Consider the following 17,074-nt stretch of genomic DNA (forward strand, 5'->3'; position numbering starts at 1 on the left):
AAAATATGAAACGCTCATATATTTTTGTAGGTTCTTTATTTGAGATGTAGAACGCAGGGAAAGAATCTGAGGCAAACAGCATTTCTTGTTGTTTATATCCTTGTTAACCTCCTTTCTACAAAATACTGCTAATGCTAGAAACCATGCATGTAATTGATCAATTTTAACAAATAAAAATACTTACAGGTTGTGGCTCACAATCCAGAGCTTCTTCTATTATGGTTGGAGCTGCTCCTTTGAGAAGTTTTAGCCAAATCCAGCACTGAACTGGAAGAGATTCTGGAAGCAGTCCTTTGTTACATGCTAGCTATATATCTTTATAATTCTCTGCAGCATAATTAAAATTAAACTGTAAGCACTTCAGTTGTGTCGTGTCCTTTGGCAGCCCAAATAAAGAAATAGAAAAAGCTCTGTAGAAATAGCAGCATTTAGATGGCATTTTACCTTTCTCTGCTGTAACATTACGGCGCCTCCGGCCATGCCCCTTCGCTGTGCAGGGTTTGTGACTTCATTAACCCTGATGTATTTTTTGCAGTCCTCAAACTTCGATCAAACTAAGCTAACTATGTAATAGCCAATGTCTCCCCTTGCATTGAACTTTCAATGTGTCACATTCAGAGATGTTGTTTATTTTCACACAGCTACATTTAAAATTAATTAAAGTTCAAATATGATATCACAGTAGACCACCCCTTTAACAGTCCTCTTTTGCAAACATAAACTTTGAAACAATTTTCAAAAGTTTGTGTTTTAAACAGTTTCTGTGTAAATTGCAATTTCAGGAGGACATCGCTTACTACTGGCATGCATAATGCACAATTTACATTTCATTTGAAGATTTTACATAAGCTCATTTGTTACATTTTTTGTAATCACAATGAGTCAAATATGAGACTACTGGGGTCTTTAACTGGTTTGTAGATCACAGATGTAAAGCATGATTTCATCAAGATTACTGTAACATTCAGTTTATTTTAACCTCTGTCTGCTTTAATGCTTGAGCTCTCAAAAAGCAGAATGGATTCTGATTGGCTTTTAATGTTTCAATTCTTTTTCAGCTAAAAAAAAAAAAGTCATTCGTAAGTGATTCAACAATATTTGTATAATATTACGTATATACTATAGTATAATATCACTACACTGTAAAACCGAACAGTCTTTATCAAGACAGTTACCTCAAAATTGACTGAAAGTTAATTCTACTCATTTGAAAAGAGTTTTAAACTCAGTGTTGAAGGTAATGAGTTAATTAAATACCTCATTATACTCATATAGATTAGTTTCTTAACTCAAATGGTTTGTTGCAATCGGTTTCCTCAAACGGTTTGAGTTGCCTTAACTTATTGGGTTTTACAGTACTCAGTTGGTTTGAGTTCTCTTCATTTATTGGGGTTTACTGTTCTCAAATTGCTTTGTTTACTCAAGTGGATTAAGTTCAAAGTATTCATTAGGATTCGTTTTTAGACTTAAATGGTTTGTTACGATCGGTTTCCTCAAACAGTTTGAGTTACCTTTACTTATTGGGTTTTACAGTGTATATATTAATATATCACTATCGTTTTTGTCCTTGGTGTGAACAGACCTTCATGTGATCTGAGTTTTTTTATTATTATTATTTTGCTCGGAGTTAAATGAAAGATCGTCAGGTTCTTTTTTAAAGCCTTAATTGTACAAGTCCATGCAGTATCTCAGATAGCAAGACACAAAATACCCATAGATAAAGAACAAATGCTTGTTTCTAATGATCTGATTCTGGGCCTCAAACAAACAGCTTCACCTCCCATGTGGATCATGCCTAAAGCCTTCAGTGTCTGCACTGAATGAAAATCTGTCCACAAATTTATTAAAATGAAGCAAGAAATTTCACATACATTTGCATAGTTATACTAATTGCATAATTAATAGATTCAGAGTCAGTTCAAGGTTGCATTAAAACAGCAATAGTGCAGCAAAACAGGCAACAACAACAAAAAGCCAAATACAAATCTATATGTTATTTTAATTAATAATCTGGTCAAACAAATTGTACTAAGATTGTCTTTTTTATTTATTTATATACTATTTTTACTTATTTATTTATGAGAAATTGAGATGATTAGATAAAATGTGGTCACATTCAAGCTAACTCAGAATGTTGTGTAAACATTATATACAGACTTTTTACTTTCAATATTTTTTTATGTTTCAGATTCCAGGAAAAGTGAGGGTTAATATGGATGTTGGCTTTTGTTACTGCTGTCTTGACCCAACAGTATACCATGGATTTGAAGGTAAAACTTGCAAAATAACACTCACACACAGAAATTAATCATATTTAAAGACAATCCAGTTCAGTACAACATCCAGTTTCATGGTCTGTAGAGTCATTTTTGTCTAAAACAACATCTTTCCCAGGTGTTTAAGCTTATTTTATATGACAGAGAAACATTCTGTTATTGTTAAATGTACAGTAGATTAGAATGAACTTTGCAGTGTTTACTTCCCAGCATGCACAGGATTTCAACTTGACGTCAGATTGACGTTGTACGCCAATGTCATGGAACGTTGCATTTTGCTTGAAAATGAAAATCGGGTTGGCATCAGAACAATGTCAATGTTCAACTTTGGACCGATGTTGCATTTTGGCTACTTTCCAACGCAAGCTAGAAACAACAAAATATCAACATCTAATGATGTTACAGGTTGACGTTAACATGAGGTCTATCTAATACATGATAAATAAATGTTAGTATGTGGCATCAATACGACATTGGTTCAAGATGTTGTCTCTACGTTGGATTTTTATCACTTTCCAACACAACCTAAAATCAACAAAAAACTGTATCAACGTCATCTCACGACGTTAGTGGACGTCAAAATAACATTGTTCTTAGACCAGGGCGACCTAAATCTAACCTAATATTATATCTTATGATGTTGTGTGTCTGCTGGGTTGTACATTTTTTTCAATCAGCAACTCATAAAATGTGTGAAAAAAGACTTAGAATTTTCTTCTAAAATGAGCGTTTTTCCCAACCTCATGTGTGAAGGTTTAATAATTTTACTTTTGTGGCAAAGAATAGGTTATTTTCATTGGGTTTAAAGTGAAATAACTGAACATAAACATAGGCGTCTGAGAAAAAATGCTAGAGGCAATTTACAGACGGCACTTAGAAGTTTTTGCATCTCAACTCCTCCAATATATTAACATTATATATAAACATTCCTATTTTTCAGTTCAAGTACCTCAAATTATGTTATGAAATTATGTTATTCACTGATTGTTTTATAGGCATATTATATTATGTAAGTAATTTAACAATTTAAAATATGTCTATTTTCTTCATCTATATTAGGCTGAGTTGGCACAATCTACATTGTAAAAAGCACTACAACCAAATATGAAATGCATTATAATTTGATCACTGTTACCTTAAACACATGACATAAAGACATGCCAAAGCCATGACACCCTGCAGCCCAAGACCGGTTACTCACCGAAGCTAAGCAGGGCTGAGCCTGGTCAGTACCTGGATGGGAGACCACTGGGGAACACTAGGTTGCTGTTGGAAGTGGTGTTAGTGAGGCCAGCAGGGGGTGCTCAACCTGGGGTCTGTGTGAGTTCTAATGCCCCAGTAAAAGTGAAGGGGACACTAAACTGTCAGTGGCTGCTGTCTTTCGGATGAGACGTTAAACCGAGGTCCGGACTCTCTGTGGTCATTAAAAATCCCATGGCACTTCTTGTGAAAGAGCAGGGGTGTAACCCTGGTGTCCTGGCCAAAGCCTCTATCGGCCCTTACGATCATGGCCTCCCAATCATCCCCTTCCACCGAATTGGCTCTATCACTGTCTCTCCTCTCCACCAATAGCTAGTGTGTGGTGAGCGCACTGGCGCCGTTGTCCTGTGGCTGCTGTCGCATCATCTAAGTGGATGCTGCACACTGGTGGTGGTGTGGAGAGACCCCCCTCATGATTGTGAAGTGCTTTGGGTGTATGACCATACACAATAAATGCGCTATATAAAAAATACACATTACACATTACATAAACACTGGCATAGCTTCAAATGCAGAAACTTGAATTTTCAATCATTTAAAAGAAATTAAACAAACCTGGAAGAATAAATGAAAAATCTCAATTGCCACAATCACTGCATTAAGCCACTGAGTTTTTTGGCCACACTTTATTTTGACCGTCCGTTGGCTGATTTTAAGTCACATTGCATCTACATGCCAACTAATTCTCATTAGATCAGAAGTAGACTGTTAGGTTGGGGTTAGGGTTAGTGTAAGTTGACGTGTACTTGCAAAGTTTCTTATACTCAGTTAAATGTCTGTTAAAAGACTGAGAACAGATATTAAGCAGTCTACTAATACTCAAATAGACCATCAGAATAAAGTTTTACCAATTTTTTATTATTATTAATAAAACCTAGCTTGCCTCCAGCACATCAGGGGCAGTTCATGAAAAATGTAGAGGTGTTTAGAATGACATGATTCACTGCAATAAAAGCAGAAATTATATATTAGTAAAAAATTTTAAAAATATTATTATAGCAATATTAAATGAGTTACTGTTTACTGTATTAATTTCAAGCGTTTTTGTCAAAATATATAATTAAGTATAAACTGACACAAAAATACATAGTAAAATAAATAAAAAATGTCAAATGTAATTATTTGCATGAAAAACACATATCCTAAGTGTATATTAATAAAATATATTTTAAAAGCCAAAAAAAAGGGTTAGAATTAATATTTAAAGTTACATTCAATAAAATATAAGGATCAAATGTATATATTAAAATAAACATTAAATATACATTGAAAATAAATAAAACATAAGATATTATAATTTATATATTTTTATTTCAAGTAAAAAATAATTTATTTTATCAAAATCCTACAAGTATTTTATTCTAAAAATATTAATGCATTGATTAGTCGCATCTGTGTCAGGTCCTGTGTTCCATGTTTTCGTCACCAATCCCAGTCCTAGAGGGCCGGTGTCCCTGTAGGGTTTAGCTCCAACTTGCTTTAACACACCTGCCTGGATGTTTCAAGTATACCTAGTAAGGCCTTGATTAGCTTGTTCAGGTGAGTTTGATTAGGGTTGGAGCTAAAATATGTTGGACACAGGCCCTCCAGGAACAAGTTTGGTGACTCCTGGGGCCTGTTTCAGTAAGGAGGTTCAAACAACTCAGAGTTTAAACTTGAACTCTGAGTTGATTTACCGAGAGATTAAAAACTCAGAGTTTTCGGTTTCAGAACAGCTGATCTGAGTTGGGTCAATCAACTTCGAGTAGACCAACTCAGAGTTAAGCGCGCACACCGTGACTTTAAAAAGGCATTATCAATGGAGCGCAGACATTACGAGTGACTATGGCAATATCTTATAAAAGAGATCACCATTTCTTTCTCCGGCTGAACTTGATGTTCTCATGCAAAGTTATAGCAAATATGAGCGTATATATTTGAAAAGAAGCAACCATCAGTGAAGAAGAGACAGTTAGCGTGGGAAAACAGCTGCTCAAGTTCATGCCTAATTTCACTTTTTAAGTATTTAAATATTTAAGTATAATAAAATAAGTAATGAAATTTGTGACGTTTATATTTTTTTTCTAAACTTTCTTTTATACATTTATTAGTTTTAAATGATTTAACAGTGCACTTGTGTCTGCCTTTTTTATTGATCAAGTGATAGAGGTTAATATAAAATTTAGAAGGTAAGCAGTACTAAAAATTATTTTTAGAAAGAATAATAATCCCATTAATCTAGTTACATGCATGTCGAAGGTGAATTTAATTTAATTATTTATGAAAAAAGGATAAGCCATTCTAGTACAGTTCTTCTGTGACAAAAATGTAGGCAATAGCTATTTTCCATCCAAATATATTACATATATTTATGTGCAAAACTGGAATATTGCATAGAAGATGCGAATAAAATTCCATCCAACGAGTCAAAGAGAAAAAAATCGTCACTTCCTGATTAAACTGGCACCAAATATCAACAGTAAAAACAGAATTTACTGTGGTAGAAGAAGCTGCGTCAATTAATTCTTTATTTAGCCTAATTAATGTACTTGCGCCTCGATGTCAGAAGACAATGCTGAAACACAATGAACACGTGGGGGCGTCTGAAGCCATGAGACGCAGAGACTCTTGACACACACTAGACGTTCGGAGGTAATTAATAATATACACTAATACTGAAACAGTTAAGGCATTTTAGAATGACTAACACAATATTTAAGACATGTTACAGTGTGCTCAGCCTGCTGTTTGTCCATTTACACACATTTTCATTATCATATGATCATGATCTTTTTTTTAATGTACATACTGTAATTTGTTCAGTAAAAGTGATTCCATCGTAGATTATGCGCACATTTTCGATCGAATAAAAGATTATGCTACTCAGTTATGCGCGTTTTTTATACATATTTTAAAAAGTTATGTGCATCATGACGTTTCTATCAATCGTTTTTATGCACGTATCCAAAATAAGCATAAAAATAGGTGGGTGGAAACGTAAGGCTAAGGCGAGAAATACCGCTTCATCTTTAAAAAAAGGGGAGGAGACCGACAGAAACTCTGAGTTTAGAGAATAAAACCTGCTTCTGACCAGGTTAGATTCACAGAGTAAGTTACCACAGTAACTGACTCTGAGTTAAAGTTACCTCTCTTTCAGAAACAGGCTTGACTTACCCTGCTTTCTCGAGTTTAACAAACCTGCCATTTTGAAACGGAAAACCCAGAGTTTCTCTCATTTCAGGGTTAAAATACTCTGAGTTTTCAGTTAACCTCCTTTCTGAAACAGGCCCCTGATCTACCCCCATGTTTTCATTCTCCATGTGTGTTTGTTTTCATCATGTGACCTCTTTGTTCTAGTTCCCGCCATTTGTTAATGTTCATCAGTTTCACCTGTGTCTCTCCCCTGTTAGTCATTAGTTTCCATCATGTCATGTGTATTTATATCTTTGTGGTTAGTCAGTCCTTTGTTTGGTATTCTTAGCTGTGTTGTTACCCCATGTCGTTCCTGTGTTATCGATGGTCTTCCAAGTGTGTGTTTGTAAATGAATCTATGTGTTTGATAAATCCTGTGATCCTTTTACCTTTCTGAGTGAGCCAAGGCGTTATAATCCAAGAGCATAATATAATATAATATAATATAATATAATATAATATAATATAATATAATATAATTACAAAAGCTATCAAATTTAATTTTTATATTTATTATTATTATCATTGTTAATATTATCATTATTAATTAATAATACAATTTTTACAGTATAATTTTATTTTTGAAGATTGGATATGTCTTGTTATTAATTCAAAATATGCCACAAGTGTTGTCAGTTCAGTCCATTGTAAGGACCCGCTGTGTGCATAAGAGATCTAAAAGATCCAGATATGTTTTTGATGTCATTGTCTGCCTGTCTGCATCACTTTATTGATGGAACCGCTGTCTAGACAGTTGAATTGTATGAAGCTTGTGGAGTTGAAGGCCGTCTGAAGAGCTGCCACTTCATAAAATGAATAGAAAATGTTTTGGAGAATGCAGTTGATTATAGCAGAATGCGTTGAAATGCTGAGGATGAAGTAGACAACCAACCATCCCTGCATACTAACTAAAGTCTATCAAGTGGAGGGAATATTGCACATGATCTTTAGGGATGAAGAAACGACTAATGAAAGTTTATGTCATTAAGCAGGCAATCATTTGTATACACTGCCTGACAAAAGGCATGTCATCAATCTTGGTTGTAAGAGCAACAAATAATAACTTGACTTCTAGTTGATCATTTGGAAAAGTGGCAGAAGGCAAATTTTTTCAGATGACTCATCTGTTGAGCTGCGTCTCAATCATCACAAATACTGCAGAAGACCTATTGGGACCTGCATGGACCCAAGATTCTCACAGAAAACAGTCAAGTTTTTTAAAGGAAAAATAATGGTTTGGGGTTACATTCAGTATGGGGGCGTGCGAGAGATCTGCAGAGTGGATGGCAACATTAACAGCCTGAGCTATTAAGACATTTGTGCTGCCCATCACATTATAAACCACAGGAAAGGGCAAATTCTTCAGCAGGATAGCACTCCTCATACTTCAGGCTCCATCAAAGTTTCTGAGAGCAAAGAAGGTCAAGATTGGCCAGCCTACTCAGCAAAAAAGGAACATTATTGAGCATATATACAGTAAGATGCAGGAGGAGGCATTGAAGATGAATCTAAAGAATCTTGATGAACTCTGGGAGTCCTGCAAGAACGTTTTCTTTGCCATTCCAGTTAAGTTATTTGTGTCATTGCAGAGATGTATGGATGCAATCCTCCAAGCTCATGGGAGTCATACACAACTGTAATTATTTTTCCACTGCACTTGCAAGTGACAAGACTTGTTTTGAAACAGTCAATTAACATTTTTCAGTGTTGGATGAAGTCAAGTTCAAAGTAATTATTTTGGCTTATTAAAGTTTCTCTTTTTTTCCCCTTTTTTATAAAAATATCTCATTTTGAGAAAACAGTGTTGAAAAATCTAAAGACCCACGTTGATTAAGCACTTTAAACTAACCACTTAAAAGTTTATTATAAAAGATTTCTTTCAGTCAGACCTACATTTTTACATTGCTAGTTAGATTAGCTAGATTTCTGCCAGCTAGACCTAAAAACATGATATTGCTAGTCATTTAGATTAGCCAGTTTTCTGTCAGTTAGACCTACAATCCTTACATTTCTAGTCGTTTAGATTAACTAGTTTTCTCTATTCGACCCTAAATTTTACATTGCTAATTAGATTAGCTAGTTTTCTGCCAGCTAGACCTAAAAATATGTTGCAAGTCATTTGGTTTTGCTAGTGTTCTGTCAGTTAGACCTATACTTTTTATATTGCTAGTCAATTTGATTAGCTAGTTTTATGTCTGTTCGACCTAATGTTTTTTTTATATATATATTGCTAATTAAATTAGCTAATTTTAATTTTACTTTTTAATTAGATTAGCTAGTTTAGCTAGATTAGCTAGTTTTCTTAGCTGGTCGGGCTGAAAAATGACCAACTAAAATCAGCTTGACCAGCTTTAAGCTAGACATAGCTGGTTTTGGCTGAGCTCCCAACCTGGCTTGGCTGGTCAATCTTGTTTTAGCTGATCATCGCCCAGCTTGTCCAGCTAATACCTCTCTGGAAATGGCTGCAAACCAGCCTGGAATGGCCAAAACGCCTATAAAACTAGGCTGGTTGACCAGCTAAAGCTAATCAAACAGCCTGGTTAAAGCTAAGTATTTTTTTTCCCAGCTGGGCTGTAAGTGTGACCCTTTATTTAATATTTAGATTAGATTAGCTGGTTTTCTGTCAGTTTGACCTACAATCTTACATTGCTAATTAGATTAGCTAATTTTCCGTCAGTTTGACCATAAATCTTTACATTGCTAGTCTATTAGATTAGCTAGTTTTCTGTCAGACCTCAAATCTTTACATTGCAACAGTCCTTTAGAAAAAGCTGCTGTACACACAAACACTGGCATCATCTTTATTGCTAAAATTAACTGCATTTTACATGTGTACTGATGCTTACACACCCACAGGACATGTATCAGTCAGTGGTGAAGAAACCAGTGTCTTAACCTCTAATGCTTTTAAAAGTGGACAGACCAATGGTTTTAATCTGGACTTTATTTCATTTCCCAGCTGCTCTTGTTCCATTGCTGCCCACATCCACATACAACATGACTTGACGTTTTGACCTTTCAGCGCTCATATGCTGTGAGGTAAATATGAAATCAGCGATATATAAATAAACGGCGATGCTGACAAATAGTTGCTCCGTTAAGGTCACCGCTGCACTTAAAGGGCATTCATTAGCATTTCAATTTGTAATGTGATTGGAAGGTTCCAGCTTTAGTTCAAGACATTAGGTTGATGCATGAAGTTCGTGAGCTTAAAGAGATAGTTCAGTCAAAAGGGGAAAATGTGCTGTTAATTCACTCACCCACATGATATATGTAGCTCACTTTTTTCCCTCAGTTGAACGTTAAAGCTATACCTTGAGAGTCAAAAAAAAAACATGTAGAGGCAAAGAAAAATCAATACTTGTGGCTCTTGATGAAACCTTCAGGTCTTAGAAAATGAAACAGTCTAAGAAAATGTACATTATTTAAAACATTATTAAAGTCTGCATGAATCAGAAGTTGTTGTGAACAATTATACTATGATAAATTTTAAACTGAAATCACGTTCAGATTATTATGTGATTAAAGGTGAGATTTTATTTTCATGCTTTTGGCTTGGCTAAACTTTTCATCTAAACTGTCTAACTGACATCATCAGAAGACTGAAGTTTCAGAGCAGAAGCAGATTGTTCAATTTCGATTCATTTTGATCAACTTTGATTAAAGATTAACACTTAAAAAAAAAAATCTTAAAACTCTGTAAACTGTATGGCAAACATAAACAGCAGCTGTGGTTGCCAGTATTTCACCGTTAAGACTATGGTACAAACTGTAAAATAGTTTAAATGTTAATGTTTACAATAAAAAAAAAACTTTTTAAATTTAATTTATAATCGTAATACATCAATGTTTTGAAGAATCAACTTCATATCTTTTGTTATACAGACAAAAACAGAACCATTGTAATGTGAGTTGCATAATAATATTACTTTTCTGACAGAGTCTTTCATTTCTATGATGGAAGTATTCTCAGTATTTTGAACACTTTAGAAAAAAGGGGATCATAGTCTCAATGTACAGTGATTTTACCTAACTAATAAGATAAAAATACAAAAGTAGCAAACGCATTGCTCTTAGCTTTCATTAATCTCTAAATATATGAGAGGGTGCTCGCTGCGGAGCCATTTGAGCAGAGCTGAGCTCCAGCGAGGGGGAGCATGAGCTCTCGTTCTGCCTCCTGTAAGCTGTTTTAATGCGTACACCAACCCCACCCCTAACCTTACCCCCAGTGACATCACTCGTAGAAGAAGTGCAAAAAAGGTGGAGCTCAAGCTCAAGCTCCCTCGCTGGAGCTCAGCTCGCCCCCAAATGGCTCTGCAGCGAGCACTACTTGAAATATATGGCATGTATAGCGCCAGGAAGTTCTCAGAAGATAACTTTATTCTATTTATTTATTTATTTTTATATATTTTTTTGAAGGTAAATAAATGAAGATGTAGGTTATACAGTGTGTTGTCAAATGCAGAGCTCCTTTATTCTGAAAGAGATCAAGCCTCAGGCAGGTATGACAAAGAAACTCAAAAGTAACGCATTACTTTCCAGAAAAAGTAACTAAGTAAGGCAGGGATGTCCAGACTCAGTCCTGGAGGGCCGGTGTTCTGCAATGTATAGTTCCAACCCAATCAGGCACACCTGTGCTAGCTAATCAAACTCTTATTAGACATTCTAGAAACATCCTCGCAGGTGTGTTGAAGCAAGTTGGAGCTAAAATCTGCAGGTAGCCGGCCATCCATGACTGAGATTGGATACCCCTGAAGTAAGTAACTAGTTACTTTTTTGGAGAGTAACACAATACTGCAAAGCACTACTTTCAAAGGTAACTATCCCCAACACGATATAATGAACCAATGCTAACAATAAACTTTATTTCCCATAAGTAGAGAAACATGTAAGTATTATTCACACAACTACCAAACACCATCATGGTAACACATTAAAGTAAAGTTCATTCCAACCCCAGATTAATAAAAAAAAGACTAAGTCAAAAAGAAAATGAATGAATGAATAAAACTCTAATGTACATAACTGATGGAAAAACCCCTAAAACAAACCACTTAATGTAAAATAAAAAAAAAAAGTGAAGTGTCATGCAGGGAATTCTGGGAAAACTCAATGTACAGTTATTACCTGTACATTTTAAGAAAACTTGCTGTTAATTAGGTTACGCATTTTTGTGGTAACATTTTTCAGTTTTGTACTGTTGAAATCACATCCATGTTTTACATAGCAAAATAAACAGCATTTTTCATGCAGACTTTAATGCACAGCTTCGAAGTAAAGTTGTGTGTTAAAACAGAGCTATTTTTTAACATATCTCATTTTGCTTCCCTTTAAGCTTTAATTCGTTGGAAAAAGCCAATTGGTTAAGTTACCCTATGAGGTCTTCTGCTTTTCCTATTTACAATTCTGCTATTGGTTTTGGATGAAATCTCTCAAGCATGGCTCGCTAAGCTTGAAATTCTGCCAACACCTGAATAATCATTCTTATTTCTATTTGCTGTATCAGTTATGCATATTTTTTCTTACACTTTTTTTGTATACTTTGAATGTCAAGCGTCTTACATTAATTATTAACTGATATCCAATACATAATTCAATACGTATCCAAAATTAAATTCCTCATCTTTCAGATACAAGGGATGACAGATATTTCTAAGGCAATAGGTGCTTGCATTTAAAGCCTGTTATTTCTTTGGAAATTCACAGCATTAGCAAGCTGTAGTGTGGTCGCATTAGTAAAATTATAGTGAAACTCTGTTCTAATTCTGCTATTAGGGCCCTTAATGAACTGGTAATGGAAAGGTATATCATTTAAACTGTTTGATAAAATTCCAATTTAGGGAAGTCCACATTACAACTATAAAGATAATGGCAGAGGAATTATATCACTCTTATACATATTTTTTTCCTTACATAAAAATATGTAAGATTGCAACTTGTAAATCTAATTTTTAGTTTAATTTGTTTATTAATGTTTTAATCTGTAGGCATATGTCACAATTCAAATGCCTTTGTTTAAAATAAAATAAAAAATAAAAAGTCTTGGAAGGAAGTTTACAAGTAAAATCCATTGATAGCCAATCAAAATCCACCAAAAAAAAAAAACAATAATGGAATAATTGCAGAACTTGTGTATATGCGTTGGTGTCAACACAATACAAGAATAGATGTCGATCAACTAGAAAAACTAATAATGTCATTATATTTGGTAACTGATAACCAATAAATATGGCAGAACAATACAAATCTTGATATAAAATTTTCTGAGGATAATAACAAAAACAAATCGAAAGCCAAACAATTACAGTGGACAACTGTTTACTTAAACCTTATCTGCATAAAGCAATGGAAACTGTGAGATAACATCTAGATCATTTAAAAAAAAAGTCCTTACTGACAGCGTGATTGTATCCTTAAAGTGTGCGACTGACAGATTGACCTTTTGACCACACAAACATGGGTATTTAAAAAAAAAAAGTTTTTTATTCATAGTTTGGCCATTCGTTGACATAAAAATGCAGTATCAGGTGACTGAAATTGAAACTGGTGGCTCATTCCGCTGAGACGACCCCTGATTAATAAAGACACAAAGCCGAAAAGAAAATGAATGAATGAAACTAAAACTTTCTTAAAACTCCAGCCAGGGTGCTCACTTACAGTGTAGTTGTGTGACCAATAAAGCCAGAGTTTTTGCCCCATGATGTCAGCATGTGTGCTGTTTTCTCCTTTCTGATTGGCCAACATGGCTGGGTTCACACCAAATGTGAAAAATGCAGTTAAGGAGAATTAAACCCGAGCTAACTTGACAAACTGGTAACACCTGGAAAGCCGTCCACATGGGGGTAAGCAAGTCAGCAGGTAATTGTGAAAAGGCATCATACCGCCCTTTATCGTTCATTTTAAGGATGAACTGTAGCCATACTGTGCCGTACTTTTGGCTACATAATTTGCGATCTCCAGAAATGTATATAGGGGCTACATTTTCAGAATGAGCCTATGTTAGACGAATTACGTGCGAAATACTCATGACCTATTTCGAATCGTTCGCATCACAGTTCAGTTAACCCAGGGGTCGGCAACCCAAAATGTTGAAAGAGCCATATTGAACCAAAAAAAAACAAAAAACAAATATGTCTGGAGCCGCAAAAAATGTAAAGCCTTATAATGAAGGAAACACATGCTGTATCTATAGTAGCTATATTAGCCTACTATAAAAATGACTAAGTTGGCTACAAATACATAATGAGCCTTCATGATTAAATAGCCACTGAAATCAGGTGGTTGGTGTTTATTTCGTTGTCATTTAAACACTTCAGCACAGCCTCTGGTCTTTCAGTGATATTAATTTGATCATTTCTTCTTGTGGCCCATCAGAGTTCACATACCTGCATAAAAGCGCATTGAATATCGGTTACATCACAGGCAATTGAGTATGCTGGCACTGAATTAATGTCCTTGGTTTGCTGATCGGTGATGTTACCTGCCATTTTAATAGCCCTTTCCTTCACTGTCTTAGCGGAGAGAGGTATATCTTTAATTTTTTGTATTATCTTGTTTTTGTTTTTGAAGTCTGCAATTACTGTAGGTGTTCTAATATGTTGATGAATGACTCCTTCATGTAGTCACCATCTGTGAACGGTTTTCCATGCTTTATTATCTCTCGGTTTGTTTACAACAGCCACCTGCCCGGCATCCCGCCCTGCTGATAGAAACCTGTGTCGCAGGCTATGACGCAAATCTTCGTTGACAGAAATGTTGAAATTAAATATTAATTCTACACACTTTTACAGCATTTGAAAACGTTAAAAATGTTTGTCCTCCTATAGAAATCATATTAAAACAAAAATATATACTAACCTTCCCCATCTTTTTGAACATTTTTGAAAAAACTTCAGGGAGCCACAAGGGCAGCGCTAAAGAGCCGCATGCGGCTCTAGAGCCGCGGGTTGCTGACCCCTGAGTTAACCGATTCACGTTTGCTTTGATTTATATGCAATGTACTTGTGCAAATACTTAATTTCGACCTAATATCGCCACCTGTTGGTTCGGCGTACCCTTTACAATCCTGCACAGTGCGTAATTTGCATATTCATGTGGATGGATATTTTTATAAAAATGAAGATGGAGGGAACTGTTTATAAAAACAGTTTGGAAGCCCATGTGCCACTCGGCTGCCTCGTACATTTCTCTGACACGATATAAGCCATGACCAAGGTACAAGTTCGTACAATAACAAAAAATGCACTGTGTACGTCTGCCTTTAAAAGGCCTGTATGTAGAATTCGGAAATCCTTGTTTATAGCGACACCGGTGGTTGTTGAGTGAACTGCACCCAGCACCTTATCTCTTATTTCATATCTGTAATATTCAGTGTATACTTGAATACTTCAGTAATGTTCAGACTTTCTGTGTGATCTAGAGGCCATTGTTAATTTATTATTGTTTCATTATCCTTCAGTTTGCTTCATGTGCTCAGAAGAGATGCGTTGTATCTGGCAGCGCTCGCATTCAATTTAGGTCAATTCACTGACCTACTTTTTTACTGTACGGGAATAATTACACATGGCAGTCTCAACTAGACCAGTGTTTCCGCATCATGAAGGGAGCTTTGTGTGTGTTTGCATGGCGATGCGTGTTCTTGATCTAGTGTGAAATTAATGTTTCTTTTAAAACATCCTCATTAAATGCACAGCAATGTAAAAAGCGCCTTATGCCAGCTTCGGTTTGCTTAATGCAAGAGATATAGGATGAATATGGGAAGGGATGGGAGTTATCTGACCATGCTAATTTTCAGTTTATTTTCAAGGATGGACAAAAGACCAAAGGCAACAATTTATTTAAACTGGTTATACCCTGGTTTTGCATTTGAAAACAGTCAGATTTTGTTTAACTCACAGTCTGCTGTGTTTGTTTGGCTGTTGACTGTTTTCTGCTTACAGGAAAATCATACTCATATCAAAATGATTCATATTTAGAACTCCAGTGATGCATTAAGAAATTTTCATGAATATGGGACAAATAATTATCCAGTTTTCCCACTTCTGTAGTCTTGATGTATTTCATAGGCCATCATAATGTATTGTCATAATCTGTTTAATTGAATATAATACAAAAAATAAGTATTGGACATGTTTTTTTTCCTGACAATAATATTTCTAAAGGAGCTGTTGACATGGAATTGAACCAGATTTTGGTAAAGATACAAACATAAAACAAAACAAAAAAGTCTTGATGGTTCTGTGGGTCTCGTCTGTCAAATCTGACCTTCATTTTGTATTTTCTGATGGATTCAAGTCAGGTGATTGGCTGGGCCATTCTAGAGCTTGATTTTCTTTCTCTGAAAGCATTTGAGAGTTTCCTTGGCTGTGTTTTGGATCATTGTCTTGCTGAAGTGTCCACTCTTGTTTCATCTTCATTATCCTGATAATGTAGATGTTGGACTAAAGCAGTTAATATTCATTTACAATTGCGAAGTGCAGAGGGTTGCTGAATAACTACTGAGAGATTTTAACTGCTGCCTGGGCTTATATTATATCGAACACTAAAAACAGTATTCATAGAATTCGAAAAACAGTATGCGAGAAGTATCTGGATGATTTACTCTTTCCGGTGATATTTGGAAGTGCACATTAGATGCACGCTACACTATCCTACGATGCATATATACACTGTAAAAAAATACATCATTTTGCGGTTATTTTCTCGGCAGCTGGGGTGCCGGAAAAAGTAAAATAACAGTTGTTAAATTACAGAAATTTACCTTGGTTATTTCAAGGTAAATTTCTATAATTTAACAACTGTTATTTTACTTTTTTAGAGGTTGAATTACAGAAATTTAACAGAAATTTAAATTTAAGGAAATTTCTGTAATTTTATGTCAGTGATTTTACGGTAAATTTCTATAATTTAACAGCCATTATTTTATGTTTTTTTTCCGGCACCCCAGCTGCCATAAGCCGTAAAATTCTTTATTTTTTTTTACAGGGTATATATATCAATTTTTTTTTTATGTTTATTTATTCATTTGCTTTTTTTTTTTTTACTTTTTTTAAAAAAGTTTTTATTAAACTGCTATGTTTAGGTTAAAGACGAAATTGGTGTTCAAGCATCAAAACAATATAATTTACCAAAAAATGGCAACTATCATACAATTTTTTGACAGCAGAAGAGAGAATTTTTTTTAAACCAGTTTTTTTAACCTGTTTGACTTAAATTTTTTATAATATAATACGTTTAGAATGATCAACATTTATTTTATTTATTTATTTATTTATTTATTTTTAACAGTACAGGGGGGGATAAATATCTTGGATCCAGGAAAACTAAAACACTTTTTTGCATGCCGGGGCAGTAGATGGTGATGTCTT

The 17,074-nt window shown here is 34.8% G+C and overlaps 1 long non-coding RNA gene across 1 annotated transcript in view; it reads left to right on the forward strand.

The window, feature by feature from the left end:
• The window catches only part of LOC137489259 (uncharacterized), a 65,852-nt gene that overhangs the window by 8,195 nt on the left and 40,583 nt on the right, over nucleotides 1–17,074 (forward strand). The window contains exon 3 of the long non-coding RNA XR_012399466.1: nucleotides 2,189–2,270. This is a non-coding gene — a long non-coding RNA (uncharacterized lncRNA). The remainder of the gene's footprint in view (nucleotides 1–2,188; nucleotides 2,271–17,074) is intronic.

This window comes from Danio rerio, chromosome 24 (assembly GCF_049306965.1).
Source record: "Danio rerio strain Tuebingen ecotype United States chromosome 24, GRCz12tu, whole genome shotgun sequence".
NCBI classification, from domain to species: Eukaryota; Metazoa; Chordata; class Actinopteri; order Cypriniformes; family Danionidae; genus Danio; species Danio rerio.